The sequence below is a fragment of the Myotis daubentonii genome, chromosome 1 (assembly GCF_963259705.1).
Source record: "Myotis daubentonii chromosome 1, mMyoDau2.1, whole genome shotgun sequence".
In the NCBI taxonomy this organism is placed as follows: Eukaryota; Metazoa; Chordata; class Mammalia; order Chiroptera; family Vespertilionidae; genus Myotis; species Myotis daubentonii.
Window position 1 is genome coordinate 103,034,764 of NC_081840.1, and position 23,039 is coordinate 103,057,802.

General features: G+C 39.5%; 1 long non-coding RNA gene and 1 pseudogene across 1 annotated transcript in view; both read left to right on the forward strand.

Moving 5' to 3' along the window:
* The window catches only part of LOC132211217 (uncharacterized), a 1,824,365-nt gene that overhangs the window by 733,334 nt on the left and 1,067,992 nt on the right, over positions 1-23,039 (forward strand). The gene's annotated exons all lie outside the window — the stretch shown is intronic.
* Positions 1,234-1,968, forward strand: LOC132226145 (prostaglandin E synthase 3-like; annotated as a pseudogene).

The window sequence follows — 23,039 nt, forward strand, 5'->3', positions numbered from 1 at the left end:
ACATGCAAGGCAATCAAAATTAGTTAGCCATGGAATGATTTGTCTGGTGTTTTCAGCCATCTTTATAATTAACTAGAGGCCCAGTGCATGAAATTTGTGCTTGGTAGGGTCTATAGCAGCGTCCAGCCGGGGGCACCTTCCATTCCCCCCCTTGCCTGCTGGCCCCACCTCCTAGTCCAACTCCCGGTCAAAGTCCCAGTGGAGGGGACAATTTGCATATTAGGCTTTTATTATATAGACTAGAAGCCCATTGCACGAAGATTCGCGCAATAGGCCTTCCTTCCCCTGGCTGCTGGCACCAGTTTTCCTCTGGCACCCAGGACCCAGGCCTTTGGTCCAGCCACAGCAGAGAAGACAAGCCTCAAAGCTTGGTTTCTCCACTGCAGCCACTTCAGCCTTCACTGTGGCTGAAGCCTTCAGTCTTCGCTCTGCATCTGCGTATGCAAATTAACCACCATCTTTGTTGGGTTAATTTGCATACTCACTCTGATTGGTTGGTGGATGTTTCAGAGTGACACCAATTTGAATGTTTCTCTTTTATTAGTGTAGATTGGGTAGCATTTAAATCAATAATTCAATGATCCAATTTGGTTTTTTGACCAGGCTTTCCTGATGATTTTCTAGTTGTTTTGATTTTTAGGACCCAGTCATAGAAATAGTGAAGCTTTTATTAGTTTCTGTAAATATTCATATAACAGAGCTTTTTGAAAATAATTCATACAGACATCACTGTGTCAGTAATAAGAGTGTGGAGCCTTTAACTAAACAGTTAAGTGATTCTTTCCATTTATATGTATTACTAATACATTGACTATGCCATTCCCATTTAAGATCATTATATCTATATACAATTTTTTATCTATCATCTATCTACCATCTTCCTATCTATCTACCTATCTAAAGAGGGAGAGAGAGAAAGGTATATAAAGATATCAAACATGAGGCCAAACATTTTAATAGAGTTTGAGAAAATTTTTCTTGTAAATAAAAGTGTTTCCATGAGAAGTTATGTTATTCTGATATAAATATATATACAGCTATTGCTTGCATGTACACATGTTCATTCTCTGTCCTTGTACTCCGTTTCCTGCACTTTCCTTTTTCCACGGAGGAGCAGGGCTCTCTACCTGGTGCATTCTGGGGTCCTAGGTTGAGCCTTGCAGCGCTGGAGAGGAGTCCACTGCCCAACTACTGCCCCAGAGAGGCCCATTCAGCCATCACCTGCTCCACAGGATGCAGCTTGTGTCTGCAAAGTAGTATGATCAAAGGGACTATGTCTTCATTGAATTTTCTGTTGAAGACAGTAAAAATCTTAATGTAATTTTTGAAAAATCCAAATGTACAACCAGTTGTCTTAAAGGAAGTGATAATTTTAAACAACCAATGAACTTATATACTTATTTGCATAATTCATGTCCAAACAATAGGGTGGTGAGGGCCTTGGCAGGGGGCGGGGGAGAGGATGGGAGTGGGCTGGAAGAGGTTAATGGGGAAAAAGGAGAACCTATGTAATACTTTCAACAATAAAGATTAATAAATAGATAAGTAAAAATACCCCCCCCCCCAATTTTTTAAACATATAAATGAAATTGATCTTTTTAACTGCCTTGATCCAAATAATTCCAAGCATAAAAGAATGAAAAGATTAGTTTTATTTTGTTTAGGAAAAGGAGAATCTGGCCAGTCATGGCCAAAGTTAACAAAAGAAAGTGCTAAGCTTAATTGGCTTAGTGTGGAATTCAGTAATTGGAGAGACTGGGAAGATTCAGATGAAAATATATTCAGTTTGATTGTTTCTCTGAGATGATGAACAACATGGGCGGTGATGAGGATGTAGATTTACCAAAGTAGATGGAGCAGATGATGATTCACAAGACAGTGATGATGAAAAAATGCCAGATCTGGAGTAAGGAATGTTGTCTTCACCAGATTTTGAGGAAGTAAAATAACTTCTCTGCAAAATTACATAATAGAATTCCTGAGTTGATAGCTCTAAAGACACATCCTGCATTTGCCTCCTTTAATGCATTTTTCAACCTGTTGTTTTATTAAGGTTTCATATGTACCATTGTATGGGGCAATAAGTCAGCAAAAGCAATAACCTTATGCATGAACATTTCCCAGACCTTGATGCTGCTGAAGTCCAGGGCAATTGATACAGCAGTTGTGATAAATAAAAACTTCCCACTGTAGTCTCTTTTACTTATAACATAGGTACTAACATGGCAGGACACTCTTGGATTACAGAAAGATAATTAAGTTTTAGATTTTAGAACATGAACTCAAGCTGGCTGAAACAAGTTGGTTGACACCTTAAATTGGTAACTTATTGTTCCTCTGTTATATTCTTCAGGATTGTTCCATTAAAGTTTTTTCTTTTTAATTTACTTCACATTATTGTACATAAGTGATCACTTGTCAGTGTTTCAAATGTATCTAAGTGAATGCCTTAATTTAGGTGGTTTTTGAAGCCTGTATTGTTTGACCCTTAAGCTTTTACCTCACTTAGCCTAGACTAGAGGATGAAGAAAGGCTGTTCATTGTTGCTTGAGTCTTTACATTTAGACCAAATTTCTATTTGCACTGTCAGTATGGCAAGTGACATAAATGTTAATACATTATTGGATTTTTAATTTCTTTTTTATTTTTATTTATTTTATTTTATTTCTTATTTATTTATTTCTTTTTATTTTATTGTATTTATTTATTTTTAATCTTTATTGTTGAAAGTATTGCATAGGTCCCTCTTTTTTCCCCACTTACCTCGTCTAGCCTGCTCCAGCCCCCCACCCTAGGTCTTCACCACCCTATTGTTTGTGTCCATGGGTATTTCCTTTTCTGACCCAGCTTGTTCCAGGGCTGAAAACCTCAATTTTTGTTCATGACAGTAGGATTTTTTAAATGTCTATGTACTTTCTAATGAATTTTTGGAAGACTTTAAAAATAAATAAATACAAATATATTGATATATCTCAAATAATATATCTCCCAGTCCAACACCTTCTCTCCATCACCATTTTGCAGCCTAAAAAACTAAGACCTATCAGAGTCAAATATTAAAATTTTATTAAAGTATTTATACATATATATAATTAGATAACTAGATAAAATATTTTTGAAATGCTTGACAATAATTAAGTTTAAAAGGGAATTTAGAGTGTAACAACCCCTAAAATATAGAGATCAGTGAAAACACTATGAAATTATTATTATATAATTATAAAATTACTTCTGAATATTTTTTTTATTCCATGAGATTTTTTTATTTGACAAAAGGCTTAGCCACCTCTTCAAGCAGAGGATCTATTAAATCTCTGAAGATTAATATCTATCAGCCTTTAAACAATGCTTGTCATGCTTGTCATTTATGAAGCAAGTTCATATATAAATTAAGTTTTCCTAAACTGTAGCTATGAATTAGAGTGCCATGAAATACGCTAGTGCTAACACACTCTGGTGGGATGTTGCTATCAGTTCAATTGTTTTAATGATAAATTTCCTTTAGAAAATGGAAAGATCTTGTTGACAGACAAAAACAGGAACTAACAATGGACTATTTAGACTTGCAAATGATGGAACATTTAATTATTCCAAAATAACATTCCCCAGTTAGGGTATGATCATTAAATCCATCATCTTTCAGTTCATATGCATGAAACATTTATCATGTCTTCCTCAGATAAGAGTCAGTCATCTAAATATAGATTTTTGGACCATCCATTTCAACATGACATTTCATCAAAAGCCTGGACTCTTATTTATTTTCTGTAACAGGGATAAAGTGTTTGTAAATGTTGTGATCAGACCATAACGAGAAAGTAAAGTGAAATCCAGCTTCATACAGATATAAATACAGACTCCACTCAAGACACTACTACTATAGAAAGAAAAAAATAAAAGAGACAATATATCAACAACAACAACCCTGGTAAGAGTCAATGTTGTCTAGATATGGATTTTTAAAAATGTGCGGTCAATGTTGATATTCTGAATTTGTTGACAATTTAATTTGCATTTAAACTCAAGACACAGCAAAATCAACACACACACACATACACACACAACTAAAAATACTTGAATTATTCCCATCAATTCTCAAATACTGAATTTTTTTCTCTCATTTGAAAGATAAAATGTATCAGAAAACAATGTTTTATGAAATTCAAAAATTTTTTTATAGGTTCTCTTTTTTTAAAATATATTTGTATTGATTTCATATAGGAAAGCAGAGGGAGAGAGGGAGATAGAAACATGAATGATGAGAGAATCATTGATCGACTACCTCCTGCACACCCCACATTGGGAATTGAGCCTGCAACCTGGGAATGTGCCCTGACCAGTAATTGAACTGTGACCTCCTGGTTCATAGGTTGATGCTCAACCACTGAGCCATGCTGGCTATGCAGGTTCTCAGTTTTTAGGAGGCATATATTGTAACCATATATTCATTATCTTAAGACTGATTCGAGAAAAGCTATGTTTGGGACCTGGACAAAAATTTCATAGAACTGCAAGTACAAATGAAAATAAAATAATTCTCCTAAAGACAGCCTCTCTTCTCCTGAAATGCTTGTGGCACAAGAGGTGCTTAGGAATGATTTATAAGAAAATTTCCCAGAAAGGATCTTGAAGAGAAGGTGCTTGACTGGGCTCTTTGTCTCTACCACCATTTTACAGTCTAGGAGACCAAGAGTTAGAGAAGCTAAGTGACTGGCCCATCCCACATGCTGTTGTCAAAGTCAGGTCTTTAGTTCATATTTCCTGATATTTATTAAAATGTTATTTCATTTCACTATTTTGTCAATGAAAAATGTGTGTGTCTGTGGCTGTGTGCATACAAGACAACAAAGGAGTATCTATGAAATTTTAACCACACTGTGAAATTGAGACTAATAGCCTATCCCAATTAATTGGGCCAACTTTAGAAAAATTTTCAACTAGTGTTCCTGAATAGTTTTGGACATCCTATAAAAGGTACAAAAAGTCTTCATCTTTTTTAAAAAAATACTTGTGGAATGTATATATATATATATATATATATATATGCCCCAAAATGTACATACACTTCAGCAGTTTGATTCCTCAATTTTATAAGTGGAATCTATTTTAATAAACAGTGTCATTATAATTATTCAAAGTGTTAAATTTATATTATATATATATATATATATATATATATATATATATATATATATATATATATATATATATATATATATGGAGAGAGAGAATGTTCAAGAGAACTTCACTTAATTTATGCTCAAAAATTACAATCAATTACTATGGCTAACAAGATGTATACTCCCGAGTCCTCAGATCTGGTCTTTTAAAACTGGAAAGACATAGATGTTTTCCCTGATTCTCCATACCATCTAATCATCTTATTTCTGAGCCTTGTTGTCTCCACATTTGATGTCAGCTCTGTGTCAATGATGGTGGATTACAAGAAAGAAGATAAATATTTAAGATGCTTAATGGTAGAGTTAGCACTGGCTATATTTAACTTTTTTACTATTATATCTACAACATAGAAATAAGCAATCACAGGCTTATGGAACTTTCTTTGGGATTTAACTAACTGATGTGTGACCTTACAAACGGCCAATCTTCCCTCTGATTTACCTTCCTCATTCTGACAGAAGAGACCTAATTCACTGATTTTAAGAAAAAAAATTGCTAAGTAGCTCCAGATAAATAGAAAATGTCTTTTTTTTCCCTTACAAGAGAAATAGAAACTAATATTGATAGATGGCATGAACTCTTAAATACTATGGTAATTTAGCTGACTGATTCCTAAATAAAGGGTATAAATAAATAGCAAGTGCACTATTAATGTCATAAGTATAGCCCACCCATTTTCCTTATAATCTTTATTGTTGAGAGTATTATAGGTGATCCCCTTTTTAACCCATTTCCCACTCTACCAGATTCCCACTTGCTCCAGGCCTTTACCATTCTACTATTTGTGTTCATAGATAAGATCTTTGGTTAATTCCTTCCTGTCTCCCCACTGTCTTCCCTCTGAGATTCGTCAGTCTGTTCCATGTTTCCATGCTTCTGATGCTATTTATTCACCAGATTATTTTATTAGATTTCTTGTTCATTTATTTTGATTTTTAGATTCAATTGTTGACAGATATGTATTTATTGCCATTTTATTCTTCATATTTTTTATTTTTCTACTTCTTCATCTTCATCTTTGTCTTTGTCTTCTTCCCATTCTTAAAGAATTACTCTTCAAGACACAGCAGTTTGGATCCCCACAACATACACCATCCTGGACTGTTCGGGGAGGCTAAAGACAGCAGGACCTCAAGCACCTGCAGCAGACGCCTGCAGGACCAGCTCCATGGGGATAGGAAATATAGCTCAGATTAAGGTCAATCAAGGTGTGTTACTCAAAGAAGACCCAGCCTCTTGGCAAAGGAGTCTATGACCACTGTACAGCTGGCACAACGGCATAGAGGTTGAACCTTACTGGCAGCAAATCAGAAGAGAGATCCCTCCCAGAAACAGGACATCCCCAGTAGAGTCCCAAATACAATAGGAGAGCCCAAACAATGCACACAAGGGGCATTCCTAGAGCATCCATCTCAGGTGAAAAAGAGACTATATCACAGGATCCATCAAGACACTTTCTGCATTAGGCCATCCCACAAAGACTGGGAGCCATAGCAGTTCTATTTAATACATAGAAGCAATACAAAAAGACTACTAAAATGAGGAGACAAAGAAACGACCCCCAAGTGCTAGAAAAGAAGGAATCTCCAGACAAAGAACTAAATGAGATGGCAGCAAGCAACCTATCAGACATAGAGTTCAAAGCAATGGTTATAAAGATGCTTAAGGAACTTAGTGCAAATTACAACAGCATGAAAAGGGAAATAGAGGCCATGAGCAATAAGAACCAGATAGAAAGGAAGAATGATATATCTGACATTAAGAACACAATGGAAGTGATAAAGCAGAAGACCGAATCAGTGATTTGGAAGACAAGATAGAAACAAATACCAATGAGAACAGCAAATAGAAAAATAAATAAATAAAAAGCAGGAAGATAGCTTAAGAGAGCTCTGGGACACCATGAAATGTAACAAATTCTGCATTACAGGAATACCAGAAGGGGAAGAGAATGAGCAAGGAACAGAGAACCTATTTAAAGAAATGATGACAGAAAACTTCTCCAACCTGCTAAAGGAAAATGTCACAAAACTTCAAGATGTACAAAAAGTTCCAATCAAGATGAACCCAAAGAGACCATCACCTAGACCTATCATAATTAGAATGGCAAACGCTAAAGAAAAAGAAAGAATCTTAAGGACAGCAAGAGAAAGAAAATTACCTAAAACCGAGTTCTGATTAGAATGTCAACTGACTTCTCAATAGAAACACTTCAGGCCAGAAGGGAGTGGCATGAAGTACTCAAAGTAGTGAGAGCAAGGGCCTAAATCCAAGACTACTGTATATATCAAGGCTACCATTTAAAATTTATGGTGAAATAAAAAGCTTTCCAGACTAAACAAGATTAAAGCAGTACATTACCACCAAACCAGCAATGCAAGAAATGTTAAAGGGATTGCTTTAAGAAGAAGAAAAGGAAGGAGAGAGAGTCATAGGATTAAAGAAAATAAAAATGGCAATAAATAAATACCTATCAATAATAACCTTAAATGTAAATAAATTAAATTCTCCAGTGAAAAAACATAGAGTGACTGAATGGATAAGAAAACATGACCCATATACACTGAGTGGCCAGATTATTATGACCACCTGACGTTTGTAGGCAAATCAGCTATAATTTCACACTGAAGTTGCTAGAGGGCCATACCATTATAAATAGGGAAGCAGGTTGTTACCATGACAGAAGTGACTTTTTTCTGAAGATATAGGTAAACAATGCGATTTAACAGCCTTTGAACGTGGTATATATATGGCGATTCTTCTTGGCATTGACTCCATGAGATGTTGAAAGGTGATGTGAGGAATCTGACACCATGCCTGATGAATAGCACTGTCCAGTTCTGCGAGATTTGATGGTTGTGGAACCAGCTGCCTGATGGCTCTTTTAACTTCTTCCCACAAATGGTCAATTGGATTGAGATCTTGTGATTGTGGGAGCCACCTAAGCAAGGTAAAGTCTTCCTCATGTTCTTGAAACCACTCCTGCACAATAGGAGCACTGTGGCATGGCTCATTGTCTTGTTGGAAGAAGCCATCTCCACTGTGATACACCATCAACGTGATAGGATGAACTTGATCAGCAACAATACTTAGGTATGTTGTGCTATTCAGATGTTGTTCCACACAAATTAAAGGGCCCAAATCATGCCAGGAAAACATGCTCTAAACCATAACACTGCCCCCACCAGCTTGAAGGATTGTACTCATGCATGTGGGGTGCATGCTTTCATGCTGTTTCTGCCAAATTCTCACTCTGCCATCTGCATGATGCAACTGGAAACGTGACTCATCAGACCACATGACTTTTTTCCAATGCTCGACTGTCCAATCCTTGTGGTCCTGTGCAAATTGGAGACCTTTTATCTCGGTAACTGCAGACAGCAAAGGTGTTCGAACAGGCCTTCGGCTTCCATATCCCATATGATGCAGTGCACGGCTAATTTGCCTACAAACATCAGGTGGTCATAATAATCTGGCCACTCACATTCAAGTATGGCTCATGTCCAAAGGCTGTTAAATCGCGTTGTTTACCCATATCTTCAAGAAAAATCACTTCTACTGTCATGGTAAACAACCTGCTTCCCTATTTATAATGGTCTGGCCCTCTAGCAACTTCAGCATGAAATTATAACTAATTTGCCTACAAACGTCAAGTGGTCTTAATAATCTGGCCACTCAGTGTACATATACTGTCTACAAGAGACCCAGCTCATAACAAAAGCTACACTCAGATGGAGAGTGAAAATATAGAAAAATATATTCCATGCAAATGGAAAGGGGAAAAAAAAGCTGGAGTAGCAATATTCATATCAGACAAAATAGACTTCAAAACAAAGGCCATAATAAGAGAAAAAGAAGGCCATTTCATAATACTAGAGGGAATGATCCAACAAGAAAATATAACCCCTGTAAGCATATATGTACTCAATATAGGAGCACCCAAGTACATTACAAAAAAAAACTCTTGATGGACTTTAAGGCAGAGATTGACAGCAATGCATCATAGTGGTGACTTTAACACCCCACTGACATTACTGAATAGATGTTCCAGACAAAAACTTAACAAGGAAAGACAGGCCTTAAATGACACACTAGGTCAGATGGTTCTAACCAATATATATAGAGAACATTTCACCCCAAAGAACAGAATTACATTCTTCTCAAGTGCACATGGAACATTCTCAAAGATAGACCACATGGTAGGGCACAAAAGAAGTCTATATAAATTCAAGAAGATTGATATAATACCAAGCATCTTCTCGGGTCACAATGGTATAAATTTAGAAACCAACTACAATTAAAAAACAAAACAAACAAAAAACCCCCCTCAAAAACAGTCAAATACATAGAGGCTAAATAGCATGTTATTAATCAATGAATGGCTTACCAATGAGATCAAGCAAGAAATTAAAATCATTCTGGAAACAAATGAAAATGAACACACAAACAACCAAAACTAATGGGGCACAGTGAAAGAAGTTCTAGAGGGAAGTTCATAGCACTATAGGCCTACCTCAAGAAACAAGAAAAGGGACTAATAAAATATCTAACCCTTCAACTAAATGATTTAGAAAAAGAACAGCAAGAAAATCCCAGAGGAAGTAGAAGGAATGAAATGGTAAAGATCAGAGTGAAAATAAATGACATAGAGACTTAAAAAACAGTACAAAAGATCAATAAAAATAAGAGCTGATTCTTTGAAAAGAGAAACTAAATTGATGAACCCTTAGCCCGACTCATCAAGAAACAAAAAGAAAGGATCCTAACAAATAAAATCAGAAATGAAAGACACAATATATCAAACAGACACCGTAGAAATACAAATGATTGTAAGCAAATATTATGAACAACTATATGCCAACAAACTGGACAACCTGGGTGAAATGGACAAATTCCTAAAAACATACAATCTTCCAAAACTCAATCAAGAAGAATCAGAAAACATGAGTAGGGGAATAACAACTGATAAAATTGCAGCAGTAATTAAAAACTTCCAGCAAACAAAATTCCTGGACCAGATAGATTTACAGGTGAATTTTACCAAGCATTCAAAAAACTAACAACCATCCTCTTCAAACTGTTCCAAAAAAATTCAAGAGAAAAAAACACTTCCAAGCTGGTTCTACGAAGCCAGCATTATCCTAATTCCAAAACCAGATAAAGACACTACAATCAAAGAAAATTACAGGCCAATATCCCTGATGAACACAGATCCTAAAATCCTCAATAAAATATTAGCAAAATGGATCCAGCAATATATGAAAATGATCATGCTTCATGATCAAGTGGGATTTTTTCCAGGGATTCAAGTCTGGTACAATATTCACAAAATAATAAATGTGATATATCACATAAACAAATTGAAAGATGAAAACCAACCACCTGATCATATCAATAGATGCAGAAAAAGCATTTGACAAAATCCAGCACAGTTTTTTTGATATTAACTCTCAGTAAAGTGAGACTAGAGGGATCATACCTCAACATAATAAAGGCTATTTTTAACAAACCTACAGCCAACACAATACCCAATGGGCAAAAATTAAAAGCGTTTCCCTTAAGAATAAAAAAAGAGACAGGGATGTCCACTTTCACTACCCTTATTCAACATAGTATTGGAAGTGCTAGCTACAGTAATCAGACAAAAGAAGATATAAAAGACATCTAAATTGTAAAGGAGTAAGTAAAACTGTCATTATATGCAGATGACATGATATTATACACAGAAAACCCTAAAGAATCCACCAGGAAACTATTACACTTAATAAATAAATTTGGCAAAGTAGCAGGATACAAAATCAACATCCACAAATTGATGGTATTTTTATACACAAATAAGGAACTCTCAGTAAGGGAAACTAAAAAACCAACCCTATTTACCAAAGCAACAGCAAAAAAATAAGATACCTAGGAATAAACTTAACCAAGGAGGTAAAAGACCTGTACTCAGAAAACTATAAAATATTGAACAAATAAATAGATAAATATTCAAACAAATTGCCAAACCGGTTTGGCTCAGTGGATAGAGCGTCAGCCTGCGGACTGAAGGGTCCCAGGTTCGATTCCAGTCAAGGGCATGTACCTTGGTTGCGGGCACATGCCCAGTGGGAGGTGTGCAGGAGGCAGCTGGTCGATGTTTCTGTCTCATTGATGTTTCTAACTCTCTATCCCTCTCCTTCCTCTCTGTAAAAAATCAATAAAATATATTAAAAAAAATATTCAAACAAATGGAAGCATATACCATGTTCATGGATTGGAAGAATTAACATCATTAAAATGTCTATACTACCCAAAGCAATCTACAGATTCAATGCAATCATTATTAAGATACCATGGCATACTTTACAGAACTAGAACAAATACTCCAAAAATTTATATGGAACCATAAAAGAATAGCTGGAGAAATCTTGAGAAAGAAGAACGAAGTAGGAGGGATTACAATACCAGATATCAATCTATACTACCAAGCTATTATAATCAAAACAGCCTGGTACTGGCACAAGAACAGGCATATAGATCAATGGATCAGAACAGAGACCCCAGAAATTGACCCACACCATTACGGTCAATTAATATTTAACAAAGGAGGCAAGAACTTACAACAGAGTCAATAGAATCTCTTTAACAAATGGTGCTAGGAAAACTGGACAGATACATGCAAAAAGATGAAAATAGACCACTAACTTACACCATACACAAGAATAAACTCAAGGTGGATAAAAGACTTAAATGTAAAGCATGGAACTATAAAAATCTTAGTTGAGAACATAGGCTGTAAAATCTCAGACATGGCACATAGGAATATTTTTATGAATATATTTCCTAAAGCAAAGGAAACTAAGGAGAAAATAAATAGATGGGGCTACATCAAAATAAAAGCTGCTGCACAACAAAAGAAACCACCATCAAATTGAAAAGGGAACCCACTGAATGGGCAAATATATTTGCCAATGATACATCTGATAAGGGGTTACCATACAAATTATATAAAGCACTCATACAACTCATCAAAAGGAAGATAAAATCCAGTTTAAAAATGGGCAGAAGAACTTAAATGACATTTCTCCAAAGAGGACATACAAATGGCCAAGAGACATGAAAAAATGCTCAAAGTCACTAATCATCAGATTAATTCAAATTAAAACCACAATGAGATATCACCACACAGCTGTCAGAATGTCTATCATCAAAAAACAACAAAGAAGTGCTGGTGAGGATGTGGAGAAAAAGGAACACTAGTTCACTGCTGGTGGGATGCAGATTGGTGCAACCACTATGGAAAACAGTATGAAGTTTTCTCAAAAAATTAAAAATGGAACTTCCAATTGACACAGTGATCCCACTTCTGGGACTGTATCTTAAAAACTCCCAAACCCCAATCAGAAAGAATGCATGCACCCCTATGTTCATAGCAGCATTATTTATAATAGCTATGATTTGGAAACACCCCATGTTTCCATCACTAGATGAATGGATAAAAAATCTGTGGGACATTTACACTATGGAATACTATACAACTGTAAGAGAGAGGGATCTCTTACTCTGGGACAGCATGGATGGACCTGAAAAATATTATGCTAAGTGAAATAAGCCAAACTGAGAAGAACAAATATCACATGATCTCACTTATTTGTGGACTCTAATGAACAAAATGAATTGACCAACAAAATAAAACCCGAAGCAAGGAGGCATGGAATAGACTGACATACCTGGATTTGAGGTTGGGGGGACGAGAAGGGATAAACCAAAGAACCTATATACTTATATGCATAGCCCATGGACACGGGCAATGAGGTAGTGAAGACTGGGTGGGTGGGTGGGTAGGGACTGGGAGGATGGGGCAAAAGTGGGGGAAATGGGTGATATCTGTAATACTATCAACAATAAAAAATATATTTAAAAAAAGAGTACCCTTCAACATATCATGTAATATTGGTCTGTTGGTGATGAACTCCTTTAGCTTTTTCTTGGCTCTAAAGCTCTTTATCTGACCCTTATTTCTAAATGAGAGCTTTACTGGGTAGAGTAATCTTGGTTGTAGGTCCTTGCTGTTCATCATTTAGAATATTTATTGCCACTCCCTTCTGGCTTGCAAAGTTTCTCTTGAGAAATCAGCTGACAGTCTTATGGGTGCTCTTTCTACTTTTAAGATTCTCTCTTTGTCTTTAACCCTTGGAATTTTAATTATGATGTGTCTTGGTGTGGGCTTCTTTGGGTTCCTCTTGTTTTCAACTCTCTGCACTTTCTGGACTTGAAAGTCTATTTCTTTCACTAGGTAGGGGGGTTTTCTTTCATTATTTCTGCAAATAGCTTTTCACTATCTTGTTCTCTCTTTTATCTTTTTGGCACCCCCATAATGCAAATATGGGTAGGCTTGAAGTTGTCCCAAAAGTTCCTTACACTATCTTCACATTTTTGGATTCCTTTTTCTTTTTGTTCTTCTGATTGGGTGTTTTTTGCCTCCTCATATTCAAAATTGTTGATTTGATCCTCAGAGTCCTTTAGTCTACTATTGACTCTATAAATTATTCTTTGTTTCAGTTAGTGTATGCTTAATTTCTGCCTAGTCCTTTTTTCATGTCTTTTGACATTCTCACTAAGATCTTGAAAATTCTCACTTGAAGTTCTCATGAATATCCTTGAGTAACCTTATAACCATGGTTTTGAACTCTGTTTCCAGTGATTTGCTTACTTCTATTTTTTTCATTTGTGAGATCTGTCTTTGCACAATTTGGCTGCTTCCCTGTGTTTGTTTCTATGTATTAGGTAGAGCTGCTATGTTTCTTGGAATTAGTAGAATGGCTTTGTGTAGTAGGTGTCTTATAGGGCCCAGTGGCTCAGTCTCCCCAGTCACTTGAGCTGAGCTCTCTAAGTGATACCCTGTGTGGGCTGTATGCACAGTCTTGTAGTTGAACTTTGACTACTGTTGGCATCTCTGGGGGGAATTGATCTCCAGGCCAATTGTCTGTGAGGATCCACTGCAACTACAGTGGGAGAGCTGCTGTGCAGAAAACACCTCTATGGAGCAGGACTTTGGTGCTCACTGAGTCTTCTCCTTGAGTGTTTCACTTGGGTATATGTAGAGTTGTAATCTGCTATGATATGAAACTGTCCACAGGGTGCATTGTCTCTAGGGCCTCTAGGGAGGTGCAAAGTCAGCCACTGCCTGGAACCAACCGGCAGGAGCTATCTGTATTGGGCTTGGAGGTGCTCAGGTAAGGCCCAGCTGTGAAGCAAGGCAGACTGGTGCTAGTACAGGGTCTTGGGCTTTAATGGTAGGTTTGTGGCATGCTGAGGCTAGATGCTGCTTGTTTGAGAGATTTTAGCAAAGTTTGAAGCCTGAGCAAGGACAGGCCATTCATATGGAAAAGCTACTGCAAACAGGTTGGGTGGGGCTGAAAATTGGGTGGGGGAGGTCTCAGGGTATCACCAGGGCAGAGCAAACAGTGTGAGCCACCATGATGGAAACTCATATATGGCTGCCAGTCAGTCCTGTATCAGGGGAGGTCCCAGCACAGGGACAATGACCCCTGGAAGCACCTCTGTCTGAGAGAAAGCCACCCCTGAGTTCCTGCCCTGATGCCAGACAATCTAGCCCCTCCCTGTATGTGTTTTCTATTTCCCAGAGCTGCTGCCCAGTGTTGGAGCTCAGAGGAAGCAGAACCTTGTATGTTTGTGTGCTGGCCCTTTAAAGGAACACCTGGGTCTCCAGCACCCTCTGTGTTACTCTTCCACAATCCCTGTTAGGGGACTTCTCTTCCCAGATCTTGGACCCTGGGCTGGGGTCTGGTGTGGAGCTGGGACCCCTTGCTCCTCACAGGTGGCCTCTACAGAGATAATCTCCCTCCCAGTAAAAAAAAAAAATGGCACACATGGGTGCTGGTCCAGCCTGTTCCATGCCTCTTCCCACTCCCACTAGTCTCAAAGTGCTTTCTTCTTTATCTCTCTAGTTATAGGACTTCCATTCAGCCAGCTTTCAGGTGGTTCTGAATGATGGTTGTTCTGTATTTTAGCCGTAATTTTGATGGGTTGTGAGAGGTGGCAAGTACAGGAGTTTACCTACACCACCATCTTGGTTCTCTCTGATCCATTTTTTCATAAATGAGCTGGCAAAACAGAGGAGACAGCAGGAGAAGATTTAAACTAAGAAGTCAGATACTAAAGGAAGCCATAACTGATTTTATAATGTGTCCTATTTATGAGGCAGCTATGGAGGTAAATATCATTTGTGTATAAGATTGCCATGCCTTCAAAACCAAACTCCCATCATTTTGACTGGTGTTTTACATATATTGGGACTGTAAGATCAAGCTTGATGTGTGTGATTTCTTACAATAATCAGTATATGAATCTTCCTTTCACTGGCATGCAGCACTGTTAAATGTGTTACATTTAGACTCTGCCTTACATAAAATGTGTACAACATCTATGCTTGACTTCCATCACCTGTTTCAGCTTTCTTTTCTCTCTCCAGCTAAAATTGCTTATAACAATATCCTCATGTTTACCATGTTTTCATACATAGAGTTTTGAAATGGGATAACTCAGAAAGTTTTGGAGAAAAATCCTTTGCCTGGTGAAAGCAGTTTGCAGCAAACCTACATGTATATGGAAATATTTGTATGGGAAAAGAAAAAAAAAAGTAACACCAGGCATTTCACAGAACTAAGTGCTGAAATATCCCTGACATGGACAAAATCTGCTCCTGGTAAAACATGATCTTTTACTGTGAAAATATTCTGTCACATCTAGCTCCCTAGTTCCCTTATGTATCTTCTTTTGTTCCTCACCAATTTACCAATCTCCTCCACTTCAATTGATTTAATTTTCTACAATTTCTATGAAAAATGTTTAGAATATATTATTTTGCTTCTCATAATTGCTACCCAAATTTAATTTTCACACAATTTTATCTATCCTCACTCCTCTCTTATCCCATTTAACAGCAAAAGGTAAAGGTAAAGCCAGTTAGTGAGCAGGCAGCTTCTATCTGTACGTGCTTCCATTTTCTATTGCTTCAGTTTTTCCCACCTCCTTAGCCATTTAATTACATTTATTCTGCTGAACATCTTTCAAAGCAGGGTGGTGATTTGCAGAAGAAAAATGGGCTTATTTGGTGTACCAGTGACATGCATATGAGTAGAAGCTGGGAAATTGAAAATTAATTATGTGAAGGAATTCAGAAAACCGAGGGACAATTTGTCATGGGTGACTTACCCCTTTCAGTGTCAACACACACTGGAAGCCCAAAGTGAAAATCAAGGCAACAACTAATGTCAGTCTTCAGAAGCTGATAGTCGCCACACAGTCAAGCCAAGTGCAGGTCAAGGGCTATGGAGGATGTGAAGCTCAACAGCATCCAGGTCAAGAACTGGGGGCAGACAAACCTGATAATGTTCCAGAACCAGAGACATCATGAGATTCCTGAGGTTGGTTTAGGTTTTGTAAATTTAAACACAAAAGGCTAAATTAGTGGACTATATTCTGTTCAGTTCTGCAGAAAGAAGGTGGAGAGAGTCACTGGCTTATAAAGATCTCATCATCATCACTCCTAGAGTGCCTCTTTGGCTTCAAACAAATGAAACAGAGAAAGAATTTAACATCTGACAAATCTGTGTCCAAGGAAGTAAGGACAGTTCTTTGTTCCTCAAATTTAATGATATTGATATTCTTCTTTTTAAATTTTTTATAAATTAAGAAAATTAATGCCAGACAAAAATATTATACACACACACATATATACATATATATTTTTCAAATCTAATATATGTAATATATATTTGTACATATATAATATATTTGAATGTAAATGTATGGGTATATTTATGTATATATTGATTTATATTATATATATGCTCAATCTGAAGAATTTGAAGAATTAATTAAAAAATGAAATAATTGAAAAGCAAGGACTTACTGTCCAGAAACAGCAAGCTGGATAGTCACTGACAATTTGCTCCAGACAATGTTCAGACATTGTCATTAACATTAAAATCCATGGCACTGGCATTGTTAATATAAGATGCTCTTGAAAACTGAAGGGTTTGGGAAAGAGAGTAAGAGAAAATAACTGATGTATAATAAACATAGAATCAGAGAGAAATACAAAAATGACATCTGGGAAATGTAAAATATAGTTACATGGCTTTCTTCATTTTTCACTTAAAAGTTTTTAATTTCAGGTTACTAAGGTAATATTTTTAGTATGGTACATGGAAGACATGTTTTCAGATAATAATATATTATGGTAATTTAGGTTTGTGTTTTCATCTTCCAGGCAGTGGGGTAAACGTTAAGCCACCAATATCAATAATAAGTTTGATTCCTTCAGTATAATAGTCTTCAAAACATAGACTTTTGTTTATAGATTAAGATTAAATCAAGGAGGGACTTGGGTAGTTGTTAAACCATAATTATGTTTAAAAATTTTCCTAAAACTGAAATAAATCGTAGCAGGAATTCCTTTTAACTAAACCTTTGAGAGAGAGATTACATTAATGTTTGCAGAGATTGTTAAACTGGAGCAAGAATTAGCTATTGGTTTCTGAGTTACATTTTAATGCCACTATAAATGTTGAGGCTAATTAACATTAGAAAAAAAATTGCAACCAGTATTCTTATGTATTTTAGGACATTCCATGAAAAGTTTCAGAAAATTTTCAGACTCATGTTTTAAAACATGTCGAATTTGCATCAGAATAACTCATGACTGTCAATAGTATCACCTTCCACTAAGAATCACTTCTGGCTAAGATAGAGTAGAAGAAACAGATTTAGCCTCCTGCTTGAAATAACCAAACCTCCCCCAACTCCTGCCCGCCACACACACACACCAAAAAAAATAGACAAAACATATGGAACAAGTTTTCAAGACATTGGACATCAGAAAGCAAAGGACAATGATCCCTGAAAGATGATAGACAAATAAGGTGAGTCCTATGATTGCCCCAGCTTACTTACAAACCACTCTGTAGGGAAGAAGAGTCCAGGCAAAGTCTGATAGTGTCACAGAGTTAAGGAGATTAAACTGAGAGTTAAGGGAGACTAAGGCAGCTAGAAATCACAGGACACCATACTATTAAGAGGGAGGGAGGGAAGGAGAGGCAGGGAGGAAGGGGCAGAGACCCTGGTGTGCAGAGTCTTGTCCAGTATCTGAGTACTGACCAGATTATGCATGTAGGAAAACTATGGGAAGCTGGGGGGAAATCCACATGAAGTGATTAGAAGGTATGCGATCTTACCTAGCAATAGACAAACATGTAAATTGACCATACCTTCGCTACACTAACCAGCCAATCAGTAGAGTATGCAAATTAACACAACAAAGATGGCGGTTAATTTGCATACGTAGGCTCCAAGTGGGGAGCGAAGCCTAACGGCCCCCAGCCGGTAGCCAGTGAAGCCAAGCCTGGTGACAACGCAAGCATTTTGCCCCAACCCGCTGGTGGAGGGCCTCTGGGCCTGCTTGGTCAGAGACACAGCCCACAGCGGGGTCGGCAGCCAGCAGCCCCAAGCCCTGCCTAGATCCCCTGGTTGGAGGAGCAGAGAGAGACACAAGCCTTCAAGGAGGCCCGTTACCCAGCAGCTCCAAGCCCCACAGCCGTGGCGGCGCTGGGGCTGCTGGGGCCGCTGGGGTCAGAGGAGCAGAGACAGAGCCCACAGTGGGCCGGCACCCAGCAGCTCTAAGCACCACAGCCGCGGCAGGGCTGGAGCCGCTGGGGTCAGAGGAGCAAAGACACAGCCTGCAGGAGGGCCAGCACCCAGCAGCCCCAAGCCCCGCCTCGGCGCTGGGGTTGGAGGAGCAGAGACACAAGACTTCAAGGGGGCCCAGCACCCAGCAGCTCCAAGCCCTGTAGCTGAGGTGACGCTGGGGCCAGAGGAGCAGAGACACAAGCCTGCAGCGGGCCCGGCACCCAGCAGCCCCAAGCCCCATGGTGGCGCTGGGGCAGCTGGGGCCAGAAGAGCAGAGACAGAGCCTGCAGGGGGACCAGCACCCAGCAGCCCCAAGCCCCAAGGCCGCAGAGGCACTGGGGCCACTGGGGCTGCAGCAGAGACACAAACCGGCAGGAAACCTGTGGAAAGGGAGATAAACTATCATAACTTTATCTCCCTTTCCACAAGATGAGAAAACTGACCCTGATTTATTTAGTGATATGGCCCACACTTTTCTACAAGCACAGGGTATGTTATGACCACTCCCAGGAAGGTCTGGTCAGAATACTGTCTCCAGAGAATAATGCTACTGTGGTAAATCATCTAAGAGAGGAAACAAGCTTTTGTTGGGTCTATTCTGAAGGTCAGAGAACAGGCCACCCCAACATATGCCATGTTGTTATATTGATGATCTTGACCTGCAGATGCTTGAAAAACAGCAAATGCAACGAGAGGTTTTCACTGAAGTCTCCTGATCTGCCTAAAATTGGACCCCCCCCCAAAAAGGTTCCCTTGATGGGAAAAGTGCCATCAGCCAGTGAAGACTGACTCCTGTCACAGGACAGGAGATTAAAAGTTGATATCACACCCAAACTTTGTTACAAACTATCTCCCCCACCCCCATTCATCTTTCCTAAAAATCATGTACTCTCCTCTAAGAGGCCTACATATCTTGTCCCCTTTCCCTAGGAAGAAGATATTTAAATCTGGATTCTAAGCCACCTTGGGGAGTTATTCATTTTTCCCTGGGATCTCCCACATATACACGAGGTACACATGTTAATGCACTTTAGTTTTTCTCTTGGTAATCTGAGGAAAACTATTTTTCCTCCTCCATAATTCTATCTTGGGAAATCAAGTCCTGGGCTGAACAGTGAGTTTGGCTCAAGTGCCAAGCAGTCCCGGCTGAGGGGAGGGAAGCTTCTAGGGGGAAATCAATGATACTGGCATCAAAGTAGGAGAGGGGGCACACACATGGTTGCTGGTGGGAGTTTAAAGTGGTTCAACATTTTTGGAGGATGATTTGGCAAAATCGATAGAAATGTTCAAGGTACATCCAAGAGTCTTCTTCTAGGTATCTCATCTGCTGAGATAAAGCACGAGTGCATAAGCCCTGGTCAGAACCCAGGATGCTACTGCGGGCTCCCCTTCCATGCTAACAACCTGCATTTTTAGGCAAGGTGGCATCTATACTAATAAAAAGGTAATATGCTAATTAGACTGAACATCTTCCAGACGACCTTCTGGACGTCCTTCCAGACAAAGCCATGGTGGCAGGGCTGAGGCAGAGGTGATTAGAGGCGATCAGGCAGGCAGGGGAGAGCAGTTAGGAGGATCAGGATGGCAGGGGAGAGAAGTTAGGGGGATCAGGCCAGCAGGCAGATGAGCTGTTAGGTGCCAGCAGCCCAGAGGGGTCCCAAATTGGAGAGAGTGCAGGCTAGGCTAAGGGACTCCCCCGCCCTGCTCCTGTGCATGAATTTCATGCACCAGAACTCTAGTAGAATCATAAAAAGCATGCAGTTGATACAAAACAAAGCATAAAAAGAGGGAAAGGGAACAAAGAACAAATGGGACAAATAAAAAACAAGTAACAATATAATGGATTTACTTTTATCAATTGTTTTATAAATTACCAGAGAAGTGAAGTCTAAATTTATTGTCACGCATAATTTGGGATAAAGTCATGCTAAATCTCATACGTCCTTAGAATCCAAATCATTGCAAAAATTGGTTTGACTGTTTTCAGACTATCTCTGTAGAATCATGAATGTGTCTCCTGAGTCATCACTCTTAGTTTCTGAGCTCATCTGAGCTTTGTGTAACAATAGTTATAATTCTGGACTTAATACAGGCCCTTTCATCTTCAAAGCCCTTGGCAAACATTAAGTAATTAGCCCTTGGTCCTCAAGAAAATGTCATTGGGCCACTTAAAATGAAGGGTAAAAAAAAGGAAAACTTATAGCTCATTAGGTTGAAGCAAGAGACTGAGGAATTAAACCTAAAACCGCTCCAGTCATGTGAGCTTGGGCAATATATCTCCATCAGAGGACTTCACAGAAATCATGAATGTAAATTATTTCCTTTTGCAAGGAATGTGAGTTAAAAGTTCTGTGACTTAAAGTGGTAGGATTTCTTATTTATTTATTTATTTATTTATTTATTTATTTATTTATTTATTTATTTATTCATTTATTGTTTAAAGCATTAAAAACTAGTGCCCAGGTGCATGGATTTGTGCACATTGAAAGGAAATTAATTAGAAGGTGGCCAGAGGGGCTGGACTGGGCGAGATGGCTGGACATGCCCTGGAGCCAACATCCCACAGTCCCTTCCTGGCCAGCCACACCTGGGATGGCACCATGGCTCAAAGGCAGTGGTTCTCAACCTGTGGGTCGCGACCCCTTTGGGGGTCAAATGACCCTTTCACAGGGGTCGCCTAAGACTATCGGAAAACACATATATAATTACATATTGTTTTGTGATAATCACTATGCTTTAATTATGTTCAATTTGTAACAATGAAATTGGGGTCACCACAACATGAGGAACTGTATTAAAGGGTTGTGGCATTAGGAAGGTTGAGAACCACTGTTCAAAGGGCATCTTCCGAGTGAGCAGGGTCCCTCCGGCAGGTGGGGTCCCTTGGTCTGGCCTGCGGGGATCAAGCCAAAACCGGCTCTCCAACATCCCTTGAGGGGCCCCAGATTGCGAGAGGGTGGTTCTCAGGTGATGCACCTTAGAATTGGGCTTCCTCCTCTCTTGTTCTGGGGTTTGTCACCCAAGAACCACCACTGCCAAGTCACTGAAGCTAGGCACTCCTGTGTTGAGCATCTGCCCCCTGGTGGTCAGTGTGCATCATAGCTACCAGTCAGAGGGTCAAATGGCTGGGATGGTTGCTTAGCCTTTTATATATATAGACTAGAGGCCTGTTGCAGGAAGATTCCTGCAAGAATAGGGCTTCCAGCGGCTGGAGCGAAGGAGAGAGGGGAGTGAAACCTGCTGAGGCGAGCTGCGCTCCCACTCCCAGCCCCTGGGCTGAGTTTCCCCTCCTGCTCCCAGCCACTCCTGTTGGGTTTCCCCTCCCACTCCCAGCCACTCCTGCTGGGTTTCTCCTCCCGCTCCCGGACGCTCCTCCTGGGTTTCCCTCCTGCTCCCAGCCATTCCAGCTGGGTTTCCCTTCCTGCTCCCAGCCACTCCTGATGGGTTTCCCCTCCCGCTCCCAGGCACTGTGGCAGGTTTCCCCTCCTGCTCCCAGGTGCTGTGGTGGGTTTCCCCTCCTGCTCCCAGCCACTCCTGCTGGGTTTCCCCTCCCGCTCCCAGGCACTGTAGCAGGTTTCCCTTCCCACTCCCAGACACTCCTTCTGGGTTTCCCCTCCTGCTCCCAGAGCTCCTGCTGGGTTTCCCCTCCCACTCCCAGCCACTCCTGTTGGGTTTCCCCTCCCTCTCTCAGGCACTGTGGCGGGTTTCCCCTCCTGCTCCCAGGCACTGCCCCTTCCCCTCCAAGATGCTGCCCCTCCAGCTCACAGCCGCTGTGGCTGGGCTTGCCCTCCCACCTCCTGACTCCCTCCTCCACAGCCTTGGCTTCCTTTCTGTCCTTGAGGCCTCTACTTAGCTCCCTTCGGTACCGCTTGTCCTCCATGTTGTCCTCAGTCTTCCCTCGCAACTGGTATATGCAAATTAACCGCCGTCTCTTAGCTTCTATAATTGAAATATTGTATCATTTGGAGCTGTTGCTTCAGGAGCTCAGAGCCGGGCTGCGGCAGGAGGGGAACCTTGGCTTCCTCCGTCACTGAAGCAAGCAAGCCTCATGTTCACTTAAGCTGCCTGGCTGCTGGCCGCCATCTTGGCTGGCAGTTAATTTGCATATCTCGCTGATTAGCCAATGGGCAGGGTAGCTAAGTTACGGCTAATTACCATGTTTCTCT